Below are 23,552 nucleotides of genomic sequence, written 5' to 3' on the forward strand. Positions count from 1 at the left end.
TACTATCAAGGCTAGATCTTCCCACATCATTTGTACCATTGGTTTGCTTGTAGAAGCATCATGGATGCTTTTCTTGATTCTGAAGGATGTGTCCAAAACATTTTGTGTTTTACATTACACATTGAGAGGGCAGGAATGAAACTAATAGGTCTATTTTAACCTATGATTTGTTTATGTTTCATTTTTTATTGCAGTTTTCATATTTCTTTACATGTATAGTGTTTTGGATATTTTGTGGCAAGGAAACTTTTTTTGTTTCACTCTATTTGGTATTTTGGATGCTTCATGTACCTTAATAGGAATCTTTATCTTTAGTTTAGAAATTATTCATGTAAAATTTCATTCAAACTATTTTCTTGACCTTTGAGCTGATATTCTTTTATTACAGTCAATTGAAGTCTTTGCTTTTGATACATTGCGGTGTTCCTCGTTATTTAGTGCCAGTAAAATTTTATACACAAATTATTTTTTGACCAATAAGTCCATTTATTCTATTTATCTTACTTTTTGTTCAGTGTGTGTGAACCTTGCCTCTGTAGTTGTCAACGTGCAGGCAATTTCAATGGCCTGCTCTCAGGGACTGAGCTCCTGCTTAAGTCATTACCTACCTCCATCAGCTGCTGCTGTTGTCAGGTGTGCTTTATATACATGGAGCACTAGCTTCAGCTGCTCTCTATATTTGTTCCCTGTTTCTGTTCTCTACACAAGCCCCCGCTATAGTCTTTCTCTACTCTCATCCCAGGCTCTCTGCTCCCTATATGTGTTCCAGACCACAGGTCCTCTTGTGCACCCCTATCCCTTCCCCAGGTTCTCACTCCTCTCCTTTCCACACAACAAGTTCTTTTGTATCAGAACTCTTGCACATTTTATTTTTTGAGGACCTGCTGTGATAGGACACCTTGTATTTCTTGTTGACATATTTTCCTGGCTTATGCGAATTATATTCCTATGCTGATATCTAAGTATCTGGGTTTGTGGTGGTAATATGTCTATATTCTTGTCTCTGGGTTTGTCTTGTTTAGGTAGTAATTTTATTCCCAAGGTATTGATTGCTGTCTGAATTTTCAGAGAATGTTGATTGTGTTTTTCCCATTTTACTGACCTGTTTGGTGGGGATGTTCAAGAGGGAATGCTTGCTCATGTTGAAAGCTGGCAGAAGTCTCAGGCAGGAAATTATGATCTTAACAATCCACCAGGAGACTTAGTCAGGAGAGAGGTTATGCTGTCTATGGTTTTTGTACAGTGTTAGGTAGAAGTGTGTAAATGCATGTGGGATTATAAATAGTGTGGTGAATCTTATGGAAAGCCTAACTTTTCTCCTGGCAGGCATGGCATGTGGTTGAAAAAGGAGTGTACACTCCTGTCTACTGGAAGAGGAAGGGTTTATTCTGTACCATTTTTATATTGGAAAGATAGGACTTGCTTTCTGATTTTAAAAGATTTGACTTTCTAGATATTGCCTTGAGTGTCAGAAGACACTTTAGACATTTGAACCGTGTAGGAGCTCCTGCACACTATTAGGATCATTGTAGACTGAATGCATTTTCATCACAGGATAAACATGAGCCTATAGCATCCAGGGTCAGAATGTAGCTCATTGGTTCCCCTGGGTATCCCCACAACGTGGGGCTTCAATTGTCTGCTGGGCTAAATGCATCCTCTCCCAATGAGGCCATTCTTTGGAGTCCAGTTAAAGGAACAGATACCAAAGATAGGCAGCAGCTTTAGGGACACTGCCTGTTCCAGTTGTTGGAGGACCCTCATGAAGACTAACATGAACTTCTGCTACTTATGTGCCATAGGCCTTAGTCCAGCCTGTGTCTGCTATTTGGTTGATGGCTCAGTCTCTCAGTGTCCCCAAGGTTATAGGTTAGTTGAGTCTGCTAGACTACCTGTGGAGTTCCTACCATATTCAGGGCATTGAATATTTCCCCAACTCTTCCTTAAGCATCTCCAAGGTCCATCCCCTGTTTTACTGTGGTTCTCTGCATCCATTTCAGTCAGCTGCTGGGTGAAGCCTCTCATTGATCACTTATGAAAGTCTCCTGTCTGGGAGCATAACATTATATCCAAAATAATGTTAAGGATTGGAGATTGCCCATAAGGTGTGTCTCCAGTTGGGCAAATTTTCATTGGGCATTTCCTCATTCTGTGCTTCACGTGTGCCCCTGCTTTTCTTTTAGATGGGACAGATTTTGTTCTCTGTGTTTACTGTGCTGTAGTTGAAACTGATCCTTCAGATTTCTTCTCATGCTCCCATACCGTCAATATTTGGACTGTGTCCCTAAATCACATAAGATGCTTTAGCCCCATTTGAATATAATGCTAAGCTATTTTGCAAGCCTGGTGTTTTAATATTTTTTTAATTCCTTTGTTGTTTTCAAGACAAAATCTCTCTGTGAAATCCTTCCTGTCCTGATAGTCAATATAGGAACCACATAAGCCACCTGACATGGTTTAGAACAATAAGGATATGCTTTTGTGCAAATTTTAATCCTCAGGTTTCACTTTGAATTTTGGCCAAATATATAGGTTATATTCTAAAGCTCAAGTTGATATATGTTCATTACATCAATACTACCTGGGCCTTCAGAGTCCTTGGATCCAAGGTGTATGATGTACTTCCTCACACTTGTGATTGTTCTGAAATGTTTGAATAAATAGTATTTTCCTATGTGTATGAATATGAATATCATATGTCTCTTCATTACTGTTGTCATAAGATGGCCTCAGAACTCTTGATCTTGAAGTAATGAATAAATGTTGGTCCCCATGCTTATGTGAGAAATTGATGAACACAATGTGGAAGACCAGTTAGAGCTTTCCACTGCTGAGCTCTCTCTCCTGCCCTATATTGCTTATTTATGATCAACATTTATATTACTGTATTTTCATCTGTTCATTTGTAACTGGTTAAGCAGTATAATTTTATTAATGTTATAGTTTAAACGGTTGCATTTCATGCTTCTACAATATGAATACGGATCTGAAGTGAATGTATAATTCATTGTGAGAAGTTTTACTAAAGAACTCTGAGTTCTCTATTATTTTTATTCCCTTGGTTGATTTTTGTAGGGATTGAGGGTCTTAATATATAGCGTTTGATCTCCTAGAACCTGATACATATGACATGCTGCCATCCAACTCACTGGCATATACCTATTTGTATGTCTGTGATTGAAGTCATGGGCAAATACATCCAGCTTGCCCATCACTCTTGTAGTTAGTAAATGTTCATACAATTTTTCAGATGTGTGCTCAATGTTGTGGATCTGTTTATCCTGCATCTCCCTCTCATTAGGCATTTCTCTGGCAATGTTGTATCCTATACAAAGTGTTCAAAAGCAAGACATGTAAATCTTATAATTAATGCTCCTTCTAAAATGACACAGTGATTGTAAATTCTGAGTATGAATATAAGTGGAGAAAGTGCCAAAATTATATGAATATTTTTTTGAAAAAGCATGTATTTCCTTTACATTGATGTTAGTACCATGCTTTGTGTTGTATACATGTATGGGATATTTAGGATGCAGTGACTTTTGATGATGTGCATGTGAAATTCACTGAGGAAGAGTGGAATTTGCTGGATCTTTCCCAGAAGAATCTCTACAAAGATGTGATGTTGGAAACCTACCTGAACCTCGAAGCTATTGGTAAGACTTATTTTTTCTAAAGGAAACAAATGTTTATTGTTTATTGATGGTCTTTTACTATTTTAATTGTGAATAATGAAGATTGAGCTGAATAATTCAGCTTCACTAAATTTTCACTGTAATATACATGGTGCAGTGAAAATTCACAGTACCTTGAATTTTTCCTAATTTCTAATATAATATCATTTAATTTCTTATATTGTGTGTTAGGCTATAATTGGGAAGACCATCACCTTGAATAACATTTTCAAAGTAGTACAAGACATGAAAGGTAATTTTCATGTGGAAGATGATACAAATTTGCCTCCAAGGAATTTTTCATATCTTTTCGAATTTCCAACGGAAAAAAAAATAAGAGTGTGAAATAACAGTCCTTTAAGTGACAGAACTCAGCAGCTTTGTCTATGCAGATCTGGATTTAGTGGTTCACACCTTGGATGGTGATTTCTCCAGATTATTTTTATTGTCCAGGATTGTTTCAAGGTTTTAAAATCTATAATGGAATTTTGATTTGAATCATATTGAATCTGTTTATTTCTTTTAGTAAGATAGCTATATTTTTAATATTTCAATCCTAATGTTCGGGACCATGTGTGACCTATCCATCTTCTGAGGACTTCTTCATTGTCTTTCTTCAGGAAATTCAACTTCTTATCACACCAACATCTCACTTGCTTGGTTAGAGTTACATCAAAATGGTTTCAATCATTTACAGCTCTTGTGGAGGAAGTCCTTCCCCTAATTTTTCGCTCAGGATATTTATTATACTTTTAAAATTAATGCTACTGATTTGAGTTAACTTTATATCCACCCACTTAGTTGAAGCTGTTAATAAGCTGTAGTAGTTCTCTGGTAGAATATATATATATATATATATATATATATATATATATATATATATATATACTATCATGTCTTCTCCATGCAATAATACCCATCTTTCTCCTCTCCAATTTGATCCACTTGATCTTCATTTTTTGCCTTTTTGCTCTAGCTAGAACTACAACTTCTATATTGAATACATGGGGAGAGAGTGGCTAGCCTTTTCTTGTCCGTGATTTTAGGAGGGTTGCTTAATATTTTTCTGCATCTATTTGAAGTCATCTGTTGGTTTGTAGTGTATTACTGTTATTATGATATGGTAAGTTCTTTGAATTCCTGTTCTTTTTGAAACATTAAACATGAAAGAATGTTGTGTTTTATCAAAGGTTTTTTTCAGCATGTAATGAGATGATCGTATGATTTTTTTCATTTTATTTGTGCATATAGTCCATTACATTGATGGATTTTCATATAATGAACCATCCCTGCATTCCTGAGATGAAGCCTACTTGATTTTGGGGAATGATATTTTTGATGTCTTCATGAATTTTGTGAGAATTTTTAATTTATTTTTAATTTCATTAATCATTTTATCCATATATAATTCAAATGATATTCACCTTTCTGGGTTTCTCCTCCACAACACCCCATCCCATCCTCTCTCAAATCTGCCTCTTTGAGAGTGATCCTCCTCCCACTTACCCACTCCTCCCTTGCATTTCTAGTATCCCCGTACGCTGGGGCAACAAGCTTCCATCAGACTAAGGGCCTCCCCTCAACTGATGGCTGATAGAACAATCCTCTGCTACATTATTTATGCATCAATATTCATAAGTGAAAATTGTCTGAAATCACTGTCTGTGTTGCGTCATTCTGTGGTTTAGGTTTCAGAATAATTGTCCCATCATAGTATCAATTAGATATTGTTCCTTATGTTTCTATTTTGTGGAAGAGTTTGAAGTGTATCAGTATTACCTCTTCTCTGAAGGTCTTGGAGAATTCCCCCATAAATCCATATAGCCCTGTTCTTTGGTTTTCTTTATCAATTTGTTTTTCTTTTATTTTATATATTGGTTTAGGAGCAAATGAAATCCATGTGATCAAAGAAGAACTCAAGGACATCAGTCACATCTGTCCATCATACACAGAGAGACTTAAAGAGCTGTGCATATTTCCTCATAGCTTGCTACATACTACACAGGATGTGTGAGTACCAGAATGTGTGCGTATGCATTTGTGCTCCTTCTCCTTACGATTAATTTATATATATATATATATTCATTTATTAGTTGTTTCAGTTATTCACATTAAATACTGCTCACTGCTTCCCTCTAGATCAGCCGTCGCAAATCCTTCCCCTCCATCCTGTGTTTCTCACTGTCAGTCTGGTCACACACAACCCTGTGTGATGCAGACGTGAAGGAATGCAGTGCCGAACTTGTCAATTTAGAGTAACGTGCTGAGCTGTCCTTAGATTATCAATAGCGACGACACATTGCAGGGCGGCATTTCTCCTTGAACTATTTTGGAACCTCGGGCTCTGTGTGCGTCTGTCAGCCTGGATTCACAGACAAGGGCTGGGCCTAGCCCTCCCCCTGATATGAGTGTTAAATGTGCAGCTTGGTGTTCATGTGTGTCCCTCTGCAACTTGAACAGTGACTTACCTTTATGTTGTTGTCCTATTGTAAATTCAAATTTTCACAATATCACTCCAGATTTCTTCATGGATTCTATGCTGAATAAATTGCTAAACAACATAGTGAGATCACATTATAATTATCCTCAAATAATAGAAATATAACCATAAGCATAGCAGTTCTAATTAGGATGGTTTGTAAATGTGTATAATGTAACTGGTTTTATATACTCACAAACACACCCACCCTCACCACAAGCAAATATCGCTCTCAACCAAGTGTGTTTTATGCTTTATTGCGTTTTGATCACAAAATGAATACACACAACCCAAAGAAACCTGCAGCCATACTGTCTGAAATCATGGTCACCATGACACATCTCATAGGAACCTGATGACCGCGTAAGTCCAATCAGGGCAGCAAACTAATTTCACAATTCTTAAATAGTCTGCAGTTTTCATGCTATGGCCAAGGGTGTGGGTTTCCTGTGTCCATGTTACTGTGGGATGTCAGCTCTACCTTACGCTGTGTTTCATTCTGATATAGTCAACTACTTTCCCGTGTCGGTCTACAATACTTCTCCTATTTGAAAACACATCACAACTAACACACACACACACACACACACACACACATTATTTATCACAGACATTCCATCTCTCACTATTCCCTTCATGAGACATATGCTCGATCAGCTTTTGGAGTAATTTGTCCAATATCATCTCATTATTTCCATTTGCCTCTAACAGCAGACGTTTCCATAAAATAGAGAATGTTTATACATTGTTGTCCTCTGTCATGACAACAGCAAACTGCTCATTTATTTCTTAAATGGGAAGTGATGAGAGTGAAAGTGGAACGTGAGCGTGAGTACACCAAATCAACTAAGCTCAGCACCTGAGTACACCACATCAACTAAGCTCAGCACCTGAGTGAGAAGAGATAGAAAAAAAGGATAATGACATTGAGAAAAACTGACCTTGTGCAAACGCTTCACTCTTTGTAGAGCATCGCTGCAAGCATGGTGGTAGGCGTGGATGAAGGTGAGTCTACTGTAGAAAGATGAAGCTAAGGGGGCTCAAGCAAAGTGGAGAAGCAGAGCATTGAGTCCCAGAAACATCTCTGAGTCCTCTGATGTAGGTAAGGTGAAGGAGAGCAAGGGCTGCATAAGAAGGTTCCCTCCAAGGAAAGATGGGAGAGCTGGAAAGATGCTCATGGCTTCCAGATTTTCCCAGAGAATATGTGGTCCTTCCCAATTTGGTGCTGGAATTACTAAAGAAAAACGTCTAACCTTGTGAACAACATGAAGTCAATTTTTGGTGTGTGTGATTATTACAGCCATTTATGAAACCCAACTTTAAGGCATGTGGGGCTCAAGAGCAGTATCCTGTGCAGGGTTAGAATCTATGCTTTTTGCTCAGATCCAATGTTCATTTCTGTCTGGGAGTTTATCCTGGAGCTCCTGTGTGAACATTCACTCCATTGACTTCTATGCCTGAAGATGAAATTCTTTCTATATTTCCCTGCTCTGTAAATCAGGCTGTGAGAGACCCATCTCACCAGACACTCCTCAACAGTCGTGTATCCAAATTTGTCTGCAAATGTCCAAATCCTCCTTTTCCCAAACAGCTCTCATCTGTCCCTCAGTCATGTCCAACCTATTCTATAACTGAATTAACCACAGTGTACCCCACCCGACTGCCTCCAAATGTGGTCTAAATGTCTCAAATCTAACAACACTCAACCACTCTATGCAGATCACAGCTCCTATTATCCAGGAGATGAGTGTTTTCTGGAGAGAGATGATAACCACCAAGCCTGAGCATGGGCAGTGATCTCTAGCCTGGTCTCCAGAATCTGTCCTTGCATGGGAAGGATATAGCTGTGAATCCCTACATGGCCGTATAGTTATAAATTTCATATTCTCATGGAAAAGACAATTTTTTGCCCTGAATGTTAAGAATCCTAATTACAATCTCAAAATTAATCCAGAATTAGCTCACCGGTGATCCTAATCTGGAGGCTCAGAGTCACAAGTTTCTTACCTGGATCTTGGCATGGAGATTTTGAAGCATGGTGTCTGTGAATTCCAGAAGATTAACACAAGGAGATCTCCGAGTTCAAGATCATCTGGGATTAAAGTCACATTAGCACATTGCTTTAATCTGGGCCACACCCTCTGCTGGAGACTGACAGGCTTTAATCTGGACCAAGACCCCTGCTGGAGACTGACAGCCTTAAATCTGAGCCACACCCTCTCCTGGAGACCTACATAAGGATATTGGAAGGAGGCAGACACTCTTCTCTGCCTGCTTGCCTCATCGGATTGAGAGACTGCTAGATCCTTGGATGTGCATCTAGTGCTACTGCTGACCATGGTTGGGGAGTTGGACTGCAGACTGTGAGTCCTTGAGAAATTCCCTAAATATATACAGACCACCCATGTGTTCTGTGACTCAGAAGAACCCTCACTAATAAAAGCATTGTGATGGACAGTGGGGCACTGTGATGGGACAGAGGGGCACTGAGAAGGGACAATGAGGCATTGTGATGGGACAGTGGGGCCTTGTGATGAGACAGTCAGCACTGTGATGGAGCAGTGGGACATTGTGATGGGAGAGTGGGGCACTATGATGGGACAGTGGGGCACTGTGATGGAACAGTGGGGCATTGTGATGGGACCGTGGGGCATTGTGATGGACAAGTGAGACATTATGATGGGACAATGGGGCATTATGATGTGACAATGTGTCATTGTGATGGGACAATGGGGCATTATGATGTGACAATGTGTCATTGTGATTGGAGTGTGGGGAATTTTGATGGGACAGTGGGGCACTGTGATGGGACAGTGGGCCATTGTGATGGGACAGTGGGTCATTGTTATGGGACAGTGGGGCACTGTGATGGGATAGTGGGGCATTATGATGGGATAGTGGGGCACTATGATCAGAGAGTGGGACATTGTGATGAGACAGTGGGACACTGTGATGGGACAGTGGGACATTGTGATAGGACAAAATACCAGTATGCCAACACAGAACACAACAAATGCATTCACAAAGGTGTGATGTTTCCAAGCTATGAAGACCCGTTGGGTATGGCTCTTGCCTTAATTGCCTTCTGTTTCTCTGCATTCACAGCTGTGGTACTCTGTGTCTTTGTGAAGCACCATAACACTCCTATTGTGAAGGCCAATAACAGAATCCTCAGCTACCTATTACTCGTGTGACTTATGTTCTCTTTTCTGTGCTCATTTTTCTTCATTGGCCATCCTAGCAGAGCGAACTGTATCTTGCAGCAAATCACATTTGGAATTGTATTCACTGTGGTTGTTTCCTCAGTTCTGGCCAAAATAATCACTGTGATTCTGGCTTTCAAAATCACAGACCCAGGAAGATGAATGAGAAACTTCCTAGTATCTGGAACATCCAACTACATTATCCCCATATGTTCCCTATTCCAATGTATACTGTGTGCAATATGGCTAGCAGTTTCACCCTCCCTTTGTTGATATTGATGAACATTCTGAGTATGGCCACATCATCATTGTTTGCAACAAGGGCTCAGTCACTGCATTCTACTGTGTCCTAGGATACTTAGCCTGCCTGGGCCTTGGAAGCTTCACTGATGCTTTGTTTGCAAGGAATCTGCCTGACACATTCAATGAAGCCAAGTTCTTAACTTTCAGCATGCTGGTGTTCTGCAGTGTCTGGATCACCTTCCTCCCTGTCTACCATAGCTTCAAGGGCAAGGTCATGGTTGCTGCTGTGGAGATCTTCTCCATCTTAGCATCCAGTGCAGGGATGCTTGGATGCATCTTTGTGCCCAAGATCTACATCATTTTAATAAAACCAGACAGAAATTCTATCCAAAAGTTCAGGGAGAGATCATATTTTTGAATAAGTAATTCAGGAACACTATCAAATGTTGACACATATCTATCAATTATTGGATTACAGTGTATGTATCTAGTTTTGAAATCACTGTCACTGGCTCCCCTAGTGATGGCTAGAAGTATCATATCTGACCATCTTGAGAACTTTCTCCAAAAAATCTTAACTCATTCAGTTGCTTTGTTTATTCTGGAAGAAATAAAATTCTCAAATCCTTATTACATTTTTATTGATCATTTTGCTTTTGTGGATATTTTTCACCTGGTAACTTCCAAGAAAATTTGATAAGACAGTTGTACCTATGACTTTGTAGAGAAAGTGATTTCCAGAACAGACATAGCTACAAATAGAAACCACATCCCAAAATCAAACAAACAAATTAACTAAATAATCTACAAAGAAGAAATCAGATCACAATTACTTATTCCCAGTAGGACCACATATATGACAGTGCACTGCCTGTTTTTCACCTATTCTTCAATATATTGGACAGTATTCTGAGGCAGAAAATTTCTTTTTCTCAAGTACAAAATATTATATCCAACAATGTGCAGAAGCTGTGGAACCCAGTGATTGAATTATGGAATAGCTGGAATAGACTGACGGATAGGGTGACCCATAGGAAGACCAACAATTTCAACTACCCCAGACAACCAAGATCTCTCACACACTATGCCACTAACCAGGCAGCATAAACCAGGTGACATGAGGCCCTCACATATATGATATAGGACGCCCTGATTTGACCTCAGTGGGAGAAGACACATTGACCCCCTGAGAATTAGTAGGACCCAGGAATTGGGAAGGTCTGAGAGTTGTGAGGTGTGCATATCCTCTTGGAGATGGGAGAGGAGGTATGTGAAGAGGAAGAGTCAGGGGGCAAATGAGGAGGGCGATAACTACATAAGTTTAAATAATAAAGATTAAATAATTAAAAGAACAGAACAAAACAAACATGTAGATATGTGAACATGCTATTATAATGAATGTATGGAAGGGATTGATAAAACTGCTGATATAGGCTTGTAGATATTTTTTATCAGAGTTTGCCCTTGGTGTTTAGTTCTGAATTACGCCCTTGACTCAAAAATTCTGGAAGATATAATTGGAGCCAGATGCTTTGATTATGCTGCTTCCTAGAAAATGACATTTCCAAAAAGACAATTGAGTGCATGTAGATGTGCTAAATCCTTCACATCTGTCAATTCTACTCACAAAATGGGATGCAGATTGGATTTAAAATGCGTCAACATTAACAAAACCCCTCCTCAAGGCTAGAGTGTGCTTCCAGTCCTGGGCCAGATGTTTCATATATCTCAGGTCAGGTTTGCACTCCCGTAGCATTTGTGCCTGTCCTCCAAGAACCTCATCCATCTGTACTCCACCCAGCACTGGAGGAGGACACACCATTGCAACTGATGTTGTTCAGCTGCTTTCTCCTCCCCTTTGTGGGCAGTGATCCTGCACTCATGACCTGACTTCCTCACAACACTTCCCCTTCTTCTTCCTGAAATCAAGGTGGATAACCTGTTACTTGAATTGCAGTGGAGGGATAAAGCTGGCCAATCAGTGGAAGGATGGCCAGGCTGTTAACATTTAAAAGGGATTTTAGGAAACAAATGTTTTACTTTGCGGCTTCATACAATTCCTTTCCACCAGATGATGGGTATGAAACAACCACGGGAGAAAACCAGGAAACAGATGGCAAATGCTGTGGAGCACTATAGTTTGACAGGACTTGTTTCTCAATGGCAATGTGAGGGAAAAAAACCACAGTTGTGTTAGGACAGGTTCTCCAGATCAACATATCTCATAGAGAGAGTGAATTTTTCTGTGTATTGTAGAAAGAAGATTTATAATAATGTCTCAGAGACAGTTGTCCTCTTCTTCCAATAATGCATGTCTGACAAGGGAAACTTCAAAATCAAAGAATTATCTTCTAGTGAAAGGGAGCTGCAATTTCCCTGAGCCTTGCAGGAAGCCAGCAAACAAAACTCTTGTTTCCTAAGGTCACTCTTTCAAGTTAATAGCCTGGGCACTCTTGCTCTTGTGGGTCAGATTTATACCTCCACTGTACCCGAGGAATGGACTATGAGCAATTTACCTTGATTACAAGAAGAGGAAGGCAAGTGCTGTGAGGAAAGCTCAGGCAAGGTCTGAATTTAGGTCCTGTTAAGTGCAGGGTCATAGCTAATGAGGGAAGGAGCAGGCAGCTGAGTAACCTACAGTGGAATTATGGGTTATTTCCAAGGCCTGGGTGCAGTGAGAGTCCTCTTGCAAGGCAGGCAGAAATGCTAAGGGAGTGCAAACCAATCCTATGGGCTGGAAAAAAGTTTGGTCCTGGACTAGAATCACACTTTAACTTTGAGGAGTGGTAAGGCTTATTGACCAATCCAGGCATCCAGGCAGACCTGCCATTCAAAGAAAGAGGCGAGGCGGGATCTTCCTTACACCTTTCTTCAAGTTTCTTGTTGCTGGGCAGGGCAGGATAGTTCATTGTTTCCTGCTCTGAGCTCTGCTGTTCCATGCTGTGCTGTGAGGGGACCTCAGGGAAGCTCTAAAATCGAGACATGGTAAGCACAGGACATCTGCCCACAATAGGGAGGAACAGGTGGCTGAGCACTGGGTGCTGGGGTAGAGGGTCCTATCAGGAAATGGATGGGAAACATTAGCTACATATGACTGTGTGAGTTTTCTACTGGCGCTTCTTACTTGCTAAATCAGGCACTGACCTCTGACTATCTTTACTATTTTGGCTGAATCTTTCTAAATCATTTGGGCCACTGAGTTGATTTTAGAAATATCATGGCTGCTTTTTTTTTTTTTTTTTTTTTCTGCAGCATGTTTCAAAATCTTTTTTTTTTTTTACACTATTTATTGAGAGGGCTGAGAAGAATCTAATAGCTTTTTATTACATGTGACTGGTTTTTGTTTTTGTTTTTTTTTTCATTTTCTTCTTTTTTTGCACTATTACGATTTCTTTTCATGTACAGTGTTTTGAATATTGTGTGATGAGGTAACTTTATTTTTTTGTTCCGATCTATTTGGTATTTTGGATGCTTCTTGTACCTTAATAGGAATCATAGTTTTAGGTTAGAAATTATTCATTTAGGATTTCATTAAAACTACTTCCTTGTCCTTAGAGATGATATTCGTCTTCTATTACAGTCATTTGTAGTATTTGCTTTTGATATGTTGCAGTGTTCCTGATTATTTAGTGTCAGGAAACTTTTAGACTCCAAATATTTTTTTGATCAATAAATCCATTTATTCATTTTATCCTCCTTTCCTGTTTGGTATGTGAACCTTGCCTTTGTAGTGGTCAACGTGCAGGCAATTTCAATGGTCTGCTCTCAGGGACTTAGCACCCACTTAAATCATTACCTGCCTCCATCAACTGCTGCCGTTGTCAGCTGTGTTTTATATACATCGAGCAATAGCTTCAGTTGCTCCCTGTATTTGTTCCCTTTTTCTGTTCTCTACACATACTCCCTCTATAGTCTTTCTCTACTCTCATCATGTTCTCTCTGCTCCATATATGTGTTCCAGTCTGCAGGTCCTCTTGTGTGCCTCTATCCCTTCCCTTGGTTCTCACTCCTTTCATTTCGACAAAACAACCTCTAATGTATCATAACTCTTGCATGTTTTAATTTTTGAGGTCCTGCCTTCAAAAACAGGATACCTTAAATTGCTTGGTGACATATTTCCCTGGTTTATCTTCCTTATATTCCTATTATGATGTCTAGGCATCTGGGTTTGTGATGATAATAGGTCTAGATACTTGTCTCTGGTTTCGTCTTGTTTGGGTGGTAATTTTATTACTGAGGTACTGTTTGCTGTCTGTATTTTCAGAGAATGTTGGCTGAGTGTTGCCCCTTTTCCTGACCTGTTTGTTGGGTATGTTCAGTAGGGAATGCTAGCTAATGTTGAAAGCTAGGAGAAGTGGCAGGCAGGAAGATATGATCTTAGCAATCCACCAGGAGACCTAGTCACGAGAGAGTTTAAGCTGCCCCTGGTGTTTGTACAGTATTAGGGACAGCTGAGCTGTATAAATAGCATGTGGGATAACAAATACTGTGGTAAATCTTATGGAAAGTCTGCTGTGTCTCCTGGTAGGTTTGTCATGTGGTTGAAAAAGCAGTGTACTTTCCTATCTACTTCAAAAAAATGGGTATTCTGTACAATTGTATGTTGGAAAGATATGATTTTTTTTCTGAGTTTAAAAGATTTCAAGATATTGCCTTGAGTGTCAGAGACACTTTAGACATTTTAATTGTGTAGGAGCTTCTGAAGACTATTAGGTTCACTGTAGACTGAATGCATTTTCATCACAATATAAACATGAGCCTATAGCATCCAGGGTCAGAATGGAGTTGATTGGGTCCCCTGGGTATCCTTACAACATGGGGCTTCAAGATTCAGCTGCGTTAAGTGCATCCTCTCCCACTGAGGCCAGATATTGGAGTACAGTTAAAGGAAGAGGTACCAAAGATAGGCAGCAGCTTTAGGGACAGCGTCTGTTCCAGTTGTTGGAGGACCCATATGGAGACTAACCTGAACTTCTGCTACTTATGTGCCAGGGGCCTTAGTCCAGCCTGTGTCTGCTATTTGGTTGATGGTTCTGTCTGTCAATGTGCCCAAGGTTAAAGGTTCATTGAATCTTTTAGACTACCTGTGGAGCTCCTACCATCTTCAGGGCACTCAATATTTACCCAACTCTTTCTTAAGCCTCTACAAGGTCCATTTCAGTCAGCTTCTGGGTGAAGCCTTTCATTGGACAGTTATGAAATCTCCTGTCTGGGAGCATATCATTGTATCCATAATAATATTAAGGATTGGATATTGCCTATAAGGTCTGTCTTTACTTGGGCAAGTTTTCATTGGCCATTCCCACATTCTGTGCTCTAGGTTTGCCCCTGCATTTCTTTTAGATGGGACAAATTTTGTTCTGTGTGTCTACTGTGCTGTAGTTGTAACTAAATCCTTCAGGTTTCCTCTCATGCTCCCATACAGTCAATATTTGGACTCTGTCCCTAAATCACATAAGATGCTTTAGCCCCATTTGCATTTAATGCTAAACTAATTTGCAAGCCTTGTAGTTTAATTTTTTTAATTTTATTCCTTTGGTTTTGTTTTTCAAGACAAAATCTCTCTGTGAAATCCTTCCTGTCCTGATAGTCGATATAGGAACCACATTAAACCACCTGACACAGTTTTGCACAATTAGGATATGCTTTTGTGAAACTTTTAATCCTCGTGTTTCACTTTGAAATTTGGCCAAATACATAGGTTATAGTTTGTTTCTCAATTTGATATATGTTCATTTTGTCAATACTACCTGGGGCTTCAGAGTCCTTGGATTCCAGGTGTATGATCTACTTCCTCACACTTGTGATTGCTCTGAAAAATTTGAATAAATAGTATTTTGCCTATGTGTATCTTCTGGGTAGTTTTTTCTGAGTCAAAAAGAGGGTATGCTCCAGAGATAGTCAAGGTTGGACCTAGTAGTGCAGCTGGACTTGTTCATGTGTAAGAATCACCAAAGAGGTACTGTTTTTGAATGCATGAAGTTGTCATGCAGAGCAGCTGAGGCTTGGCATCATTGAGAGATCATAGGGAGGCTATAGTTTAAGCATGTTTGCAGCAGGAGAACACAGCATCTTGAAGATGCAAGTACCATGGGATGAGCATCAAGAACAGCAGGAGCAGGAGAGTGGAATCAACCAGACCTTAGAGTGATAGTGAGGGCAGAGCTGGAAAAGTGACCCAGTCTCTTTAGAGGACCAGAGATGATCATGTGTGGATCCCAAAAATTGAAACAAGAAGATGTGATGTTGAAATTATATTGGAGAAACCAAAATTTTGAGATGTTAGAACTGTGTGTTTCCTGCTCAGGGAAACTGCTTTAAGGAAATAAAACCACTTGAAGTGAAACAATTGTGCTTCAGTAAACAATGCAGAAAGGAGTTATAAATCAGAGGAATGCTTTGACATGATACCTGGACGTCCAAGGTTTAAAGACTGCTCAGTTGCTTTTGGTCTTTTTTAGGTACAGGATTTCCTTACAATGACCTTTAGAAAAAGGGTGAAGTGTATCCTCTTTATATGAAGACATATGATGCAGTTTTTGTTTTTGAAAATATATGTGATTACCATTACATTATTGCATTAATCTCAGAAGACTCTTTGAACTTTGGACTCTTAACATTTTTGAGACTGCTATAGAAGATTGGGACTTTTAAGGTAGTATTTTGCGTGCTTAAGTATGATCCCTATACACTAATGAGTTTGACGAATCATATGGGGGCCAGGCAGTGGAATGTGGTAGTTTAAATATGCTAAGCTAAGTGAGTGGCATTATGAGGGGGTGTGGCCTTGTTGGAGGAAGTGCATCACTGTGGGGTGGGCTTTAAAATTCCTTCCAGTGCTGCAGAGACCCCCATATTAGGTCCCTGGAAGAGAGTCTTTTCCTAGCTGCCACTGGATAAAGATGCAGAACTCTCAGCTTCTTCTACAGCATCAAGACTGTCTGCCTTCCTGCTATGATGGAAATGGAATAAACCTCTGAAACTGTAAGCCTGCCCCAAATAAATTGTTGCTTTTATAGGAGTTGTCTTGTTCAATATGACTTTTTATATCAATGGACATGATAAGACAGAAAGACTGTGAGTTGTTTTAATGTGGTCAAGACTTTGCACAATTCTGTAGTCTTCATTTCCATGAAACCCTGTGTTAGAGAGAAACATTATGAATGTGTTTAGTATAATTAAGCCTTTGTACACCTCTGTAGTCTTCATTATGAAACTATTCATACTGGAGAGAAATTCTATGAATGTTAGCAATGTGGTAAAGCCTTTATGTTATGGGAACCACTGAGTTCCAACACAATTCAAACACCAGGACAATGAAAATGATAAGAAGGTTTTGTAGTGAAATCGTTACTGATTAATGCATCCTTGAATAATATATTAAGAAGCTTATCTGAATAACTCCATTCCATCCCACCTTGAGCCAGAATCTGATATAGATTTAAAACCTGAAAACCACAAACATCAATGCTAAGTTACAGCTACATTTCCCACCAATGAGGATTTTCTTCTGTTGTTACTTTATGTGAAATGACACAGAATGTAGGTTTTATTGTTTAGCCTATTACACCCACTGATTCTTTTGTAGTTAGGAACAGGAATTTTATTTTAAGGAGTAAAACATGGGTAACAGAAATTATTGCTAAGAACAGTCATTATGTTTTGGGGAATAAAACAAATGATGAAAGCTTGCCAAATATTTTTAGACTATGCAGGTCCCCTATGACCTGGGACTTGAAATTAGTTACAACTCATCGTTAAATGGAGGATGGCAACCAAAAGGCAGTCCTTAGAGCAAGTTTCTTTTGCTTGTTCTGAACATTTGTATATCATAGCCACTTTGGATATATAACAGACCACATATTGAAGAGAAATCTTATAAATATCATCAATGTGATAAAATACTTTAATCCCAGTATGCTGAATCATCAATGCGTTTCTAGAATAAAGCCTTCCTCATTGATCATGGTGGATGATCTTTTGATGTGTTTTATATTTTATTCTATTTTTTAGGTCTATTAAGTATTTTTTACATCTGTGGTTTGAAGGATAATTGGTCTGTAATTCTCTTTAATTGCTTAGTCTTTCCTGACTGGATATATGAGTAATCAGGGGGTTCAGAAAATTAATTGACAAATATTTATTTTTCTTCTATATTGTTGAATACACTGAATTCTTGTTAAATCCTCTTTGGAAATCTGGTAGGATTCTACCCTAAAACTCGTGTATGTGGGCTCATATTGGTGGTGTATTTTTTAATGAATTCTGTTTTCTTTCATGTTTATGTCTGTTCAAGTACATTTTCTTAGTTTAATTTTGGTATGTGGAATCTTTTGAGGAAATGATCCATTTCTTTTATAGTTTCCAAATTGATGGAGTGCATCCTTTTTAAAACTATGTCTTTACCATTCTCTGTATTTTTTATTGTTTTTTATTTAATCACCAATTTCATTTTAGATTTCATTAATTTGTATATTGTTTTTATTTTAATAAGGGTTTATCTTGTCTAATAAAAGGATCAAAAGACTAACTCCATGTTTCATTAATTATTTGAATTGTTTCTATTTTATTGATTTCAGGCTCCAACTTGAAAATTTCTTGATGTCTCCTCCTTGTTTTCTTTGCTCCCTCACTTCTTTTTGTTGTATCCTTAAAAACATGCTGTTAAATTGCCAGCATGGGAGTTCTCTAATTTTTTCATGTAGGCATTTTGTGCTGTGAACTTTCCTGTAGCTCCAATTTCATTTTCTTTGTGTTCCATGAGATTGTGTATATTGCATATTCATTTCCATTGAACTCTAGAACATCTCTGATTTCTTCTTTTTTTCTGTGTAGACCCATTTTCTCTCACACATTAGTTTGTAGTCTGTTAGCTGTCCTTCCTCTTCTCTTACAACACTGAGACATCAACAGGTTTTTGGCCCAGATCATATATTTTGTCTCATCAGAGAGTGTGGGGACTCCTGGGTCTGATTCAGTCAAGGCCATGAGGAACCCGATTTCTAGGGCCACCCACTGGGCTTTCTTGTTGTTCTCTGTGGTGCAATTTATTCCTTCCCCATCAAATCGGTCCTCTCCTTACAAATGGCCCCATAGATATGAGAGGTAGCAATAGCACACCAGCCATCTGTGTCTTGTCTTTTCTCAGCTCTAAGGACATTTCAGAGCTGCCAGTCCAGCTTTCAGGGATGAACTTCCTGCCATGTGTGGTCCTCCACATGTGTTTTCAGTATTTGACACCACCGCTGCCCCAGCGTAACTCTGTCCATCCTGAATGAGGCAGTTGCCATTGGTGAGCCCCGTTACCCCTACATTTATTTGAGCAATCATATAGAGGGCCATTCCATGAGGTCAGGGTCCGACAGCAGGGCAGCTGAGTCGTTATCCTGGAGGGATTCAATGAGTCAATGAGTCATTCTGGTATCAATTTTAACCCAGAAGCCATTGTGACTGAGGTGTAAATAGAGTGGTGGTTAGCTTGTGCCCATTGGTTTTCTTTCTGTAGCCCCTGGGAAGTCATTTGTAAACTTATGAAGAGACTCTATCTGTATGTTTTAGCAAAACAGAATGTTGAACTTTATCAATAAAAACTGGTGGGTTTCCATTTTCACTTTTAGGGTTACCCTAGTCTTGTGGTGGGGACACTTTTGATTCTTAGGGCCCCCCTTAGCTCTTAATTGAGGCTGTCCTTTTTAGGCATCACTTATGGACTTCTCATTTGGCCTTGACTGCCAACAGGATATTTCCCAGGTCTCCGGGCTGTTGCATCTCCTTCTCCTCTGCAGTCTGTCCTCCATTAAATACTCTCTTTGCCACTGCCCTTAAATCTCTTAGACAACTCTGTCCTAACTACTCCACCCTGTGGGGCTTTGTCTTCATAGCTGGTGTTCCCTGATTGACAAAAGCTCAAGCCACTGCTGCTTTTGCTTCTTGTGATTCAGGGTCCATGGGTGTGTATGGTCAAAAATGTCTCCGTGACCTTGTCAAAAAAGCTGTAGTCATGTATGGCAAGCCATCATCAAAAGACTGAAAAATTCATCCAACTGAAAGAGTAAAACAATCCTGAACTGGAAAATATATCCAGTCTGATTTTGAAAGTTGTTTGGCTGCATTAGAGACATGTCTGACACCAACTCTGCTGATTGAGGAAGCTTAGGTATCATTATCACAGATAAGGCTGTCAGAGGAGGTCTGAGAATGTAAGGTCTCATGAGAATATTTTGCTCTGAGTTACTAAAGTCTGATAGCCACTGTATCTCAAAAAACAAACTTGGAGTAAAGTGTTGAACTGATATAAACTGGGAAATATTTGATATCTGAATTTTTATGGTCTCCTTATGTCCCAAGGTTACACCCCCATGGCCAGTAAGAGGAAAATATAAAAATTCACAGCAGAAAATGTTTCGACTACCCAGCTCCTGTCTTTGGGGATGGACAATCAAATGTACTAGAATCTTCACCTTTCAGGAATTATGGTAAGCAGGAGAGTCCATTAGCTTCACTGTGTCAACATTTCCTGTTAGCCATTCCTGGGAAGCCAGGCTCGAGTGTGCCTACTCCAGGAATTTTCACATCACCTTTCCATGACTCCCTGTGCCTTTCCCAGGACCACATCTTCCTCACTGGTTTACAGTGAGATGGAAATCCAGCTTCCTTCGTCATCTCTCTCATTTCTTTAATCTCCCCATTCTCACTCTCAAGCAGACTCCTCCTCCATCTTGCAGGCATAAATATGGGTGAACTCGCTAGGGACTAATTGAAAGCCCTGAGAGCAGTGGTGTTGTAACATCACTGATGACATCACGGGGGATGCCCAGAGCTCTCCAGGATACACTAAACTGTTCAGACAAGGGATTGTTTATGTCATGGGGAACAGCCTTTTTCTTCCTGTTAATGCTCTCCCTCTACTGAACAGAAGCTGAGGTGCCCATCCCGGGAGACTCTCCTGGGACACAAATGTTGATCACCTCCATTTCAAAAGCCACAGGTCTCAGCCACTGAGATTTGTCAGTGTCAGAACAATGGGAAAGTGCTGTGCTTTATTTCCAAATGTGTTAGCTGTGGAGACCTGGGTCAGGATGGAGAGAAGAGCCAGCTCATCACGTTGGCAGCAGAAGATTTGAGATGTCCACTTTCTTCCAGGCTTTGGCCGCATGAACTTGTTAGAAGGCAGTTCCAGGGTCACCTTCAGCATGTGGAGATTCAGGACGGGAGGGACATTCTCAGGACGGTCTTGCTTGGAGATGATGCTTGTGGAGAGGAATCAGGAAAACAAGATTATTCTGTTTTGTACTCTTCGGTCAGAGTGTCAGATCTGAGTAATCTTGTATATATTTTATAGTATATTGTATAGTATATATATTTTTTTCTATGTTTACCATTTTACTATTATTATTTTCCAGCTAATTCTTCAATTTTAACACATATTTGTATTTATTTCTTCAATATTACTTGAATATTAGTCTCCCAGCATTCTTTACCCCCTCCCCCTCCCCTTTTACTTTGAGAGGTGCTCCATCACCCCACCTCAACTCCTGCTATCCACGCACCCAGAACCACCTCACATCTGCTGTTCTCCTTGATGGCATCAAGTCTCTGCAGGATTAGGTTATAGTCTCCCACTGAGTACACACAATGCGGTCCTCTGGTACATATGTTCCTGTGGCCATGCACCTGTCCATACATGCTCTGCGGTGGATTGCTTAGTCTCTGTGAGCTCCCAGGGATCTGGGTTACTAGACACTGCTGGTCTTTTTAAGGGATGGGCGTCTCTAAGAGCCTCTTCCTTCCTTCCCCTAAGTCTTCCCCTAACTCTGACCTGAGTCCAATGATTGGCTGTAAGTGTTTGCATCTGTCTCAGTTGTTGTTAGAGCCTTTCAGAAGACAGTCGTGCTCAGCTCCTGACTGCGAGTGCATAGGTGTTTTTCCCTCTCAAATGGTTGTCAGCTGGTGTAGTCTTTCCACTGAGGAAGAACTATGCTTTTCTCAATTAGAAAATGGGCACTTGAGGCACACCAGGCCTTAATGTTGCTTGTGATGTGGTAATGACCCATGGAAATGCTTATTGCAGTCATGATTTTTGCTATGGGCATGTGACAAGCAAATGGACATTTGTGTTGTACATTACATTTGCCTCACCTGTTATAGTTTGCATCCATATATCTAGACAAACCTGGTGAACAAATATGTGAATCCTAGCATCCTAGTCTCTAGCCGGCCTGCTTAGCGCACTACTAATCTATGGGGTGTTTTTGAGGCAGTCGCTATCAAATAAATGCTACTTACTGTCACTATTTCCTAAGCTTGGTAAGTCCTTTAATTATAAATTCTACTCTTCTACATCACAGGTTAATATGGTAGTGCTCCCCAATATATGAGATGCCTTTTAACAGCTCTACACAATTAACTGCAGGTGGATCTTACACATAAGTTGCAAATGCTGAGGGCAGGACTTGTATAAGAATCGAAAGATACTAGGGTTGTCCATGTTTGGCATCCTGCCCATGACATTGCTACAAGCAAGCCCCTGATCCAAATGTTTTGAGCAGATTCAGCCCTGGTAGTGAAGTTATTCAGAGGTCACCCCCTGATGTACCAAATGAGGAGCACCACAAGGGACCTCAAAGATGGCCACATCTGGCCACATGTGACTGATGCTTCCCATCCAGAACCCGAGAGGACCCACCACCCCAGCTCCACTGCTCACCCACTTTCTCCTCTTCATGGAGATAGACCCTGTGCTCAACATGTGTCAAAAATCAAACTTTCTTGAGGTCACCACACAGCAGCCAAGAACATCATTCAAAGCAGGACACAGAGAGTCATTCAAGCTGGTTAAGCTAAAACAAACTTCAACAAGGCACCAGGAAGAACCTCCCTCTCAGTCTGATTGGCAGGTCTGCCTGGTATCCTTGATTGGCCAGTGAGTCTTACCTGTCCTCAAGGTTAGAATGTGCTTCTAGTCCTGTGCTAGAACTTTCTTATACCTCAGGTCAGGTTTGCACTCCCATAGCATTTGTGCCTGTCCTCCAAGAATGTCATCCATCTGCACTCCCACCCAGCCCTGGAGGAGGACACACCATTGCAACTGAGGCTATGAGGGGTTGTTCAGCTGCTTTCTCTTCCCCTTTGTGGGCAGTGATCCTGCACTCATCATGACCTGACTTCATAGCTTGTTTGAGAATTCTGCACAGCATTTTCCCTTCTTCTTTCTGATATCTAGGGGGATAACCTGTTACTTGACTTGCACTGGAGGTATAAAGCTGGCCCATCAGAAGAAGAAGCCCAGTTAAGGGCGCAGGCTCTTAACATTAAAGAGGGATTTTAGGAAACATGTGTTTGCTGTGTGGCTTCATATAATTCCCTTCTACTAGATGATACATATGAATAAAACCCGGGAGAAAACCAGGAAAGAGATGACAAACAGTGTGGAACACTACTTATAGTCAGCACATCTTTCTCCATGGCAAGGTGGGGGAAAAACCACAGTTGTGTTAGCACAGATTCTCTAGATCAAAATATCTCATAGAGAGGGTGAATTTTTCTGTGTATGTAGAAAGAAGATTTACTATAATGTCTTAGAGACAGTTGTCCTCTTCTTCTAATAATGGCTGTCTGCCAAGGCCCAGGGAAACTTCAATATCAAGGACTTATCTTCCAGCGAAAGGGAGCTGCAATTTCCCTGAGCCCAGCCTGAAACCAGAAAAGAAAACTCTTGTTTCCTAAAGTCACTACTTAAAGTTAATAGCCTGGGCACCCTTCCCCTTGTGAGTCAGATTGATATCTTCAGTGCACCTGAGGAATGGGCTATGCAACTTATTAACCTTGATTACAGGAAGGGGAAGGCAAGTGCTCTGAGGAAAGCTCAAGGAAGGTCTGAATTTAGGTCCTGTCAAGTGCAGGGTCATTGCTAACAAGGACAATAGCAGGCAGCTGAATAGCCTGAGGTGGAAT

At 40.2% G+C, this 23,552-nt stretch overlaps 1 pseudogene; it reads left to right on the plus strand.

The window, feature by feature from the left end:
* Window positions 1–23,552, plus strand: part of LOC127673240 (zinc finger protein 431-like) — a 50,123-nt pseudogene that overhangs the window by 11,772 nt on the left and 14,799 nt on the right.

This window comes from Apodemus sylvaticus, chromosome 22 (genome assembly GCF_947179515.1).
Source record: "Apodemus sylvaticus chromosome 22, mApoSyl1.1, whole genome shotgun sequence".
Taxonomy (NCBI): domain Eukaryota; kingdom Metazoa; phylum Chordata; class Mammalia; order Rodentia; family Muridae; genus Apodemus; species Apodemus sylvaticus.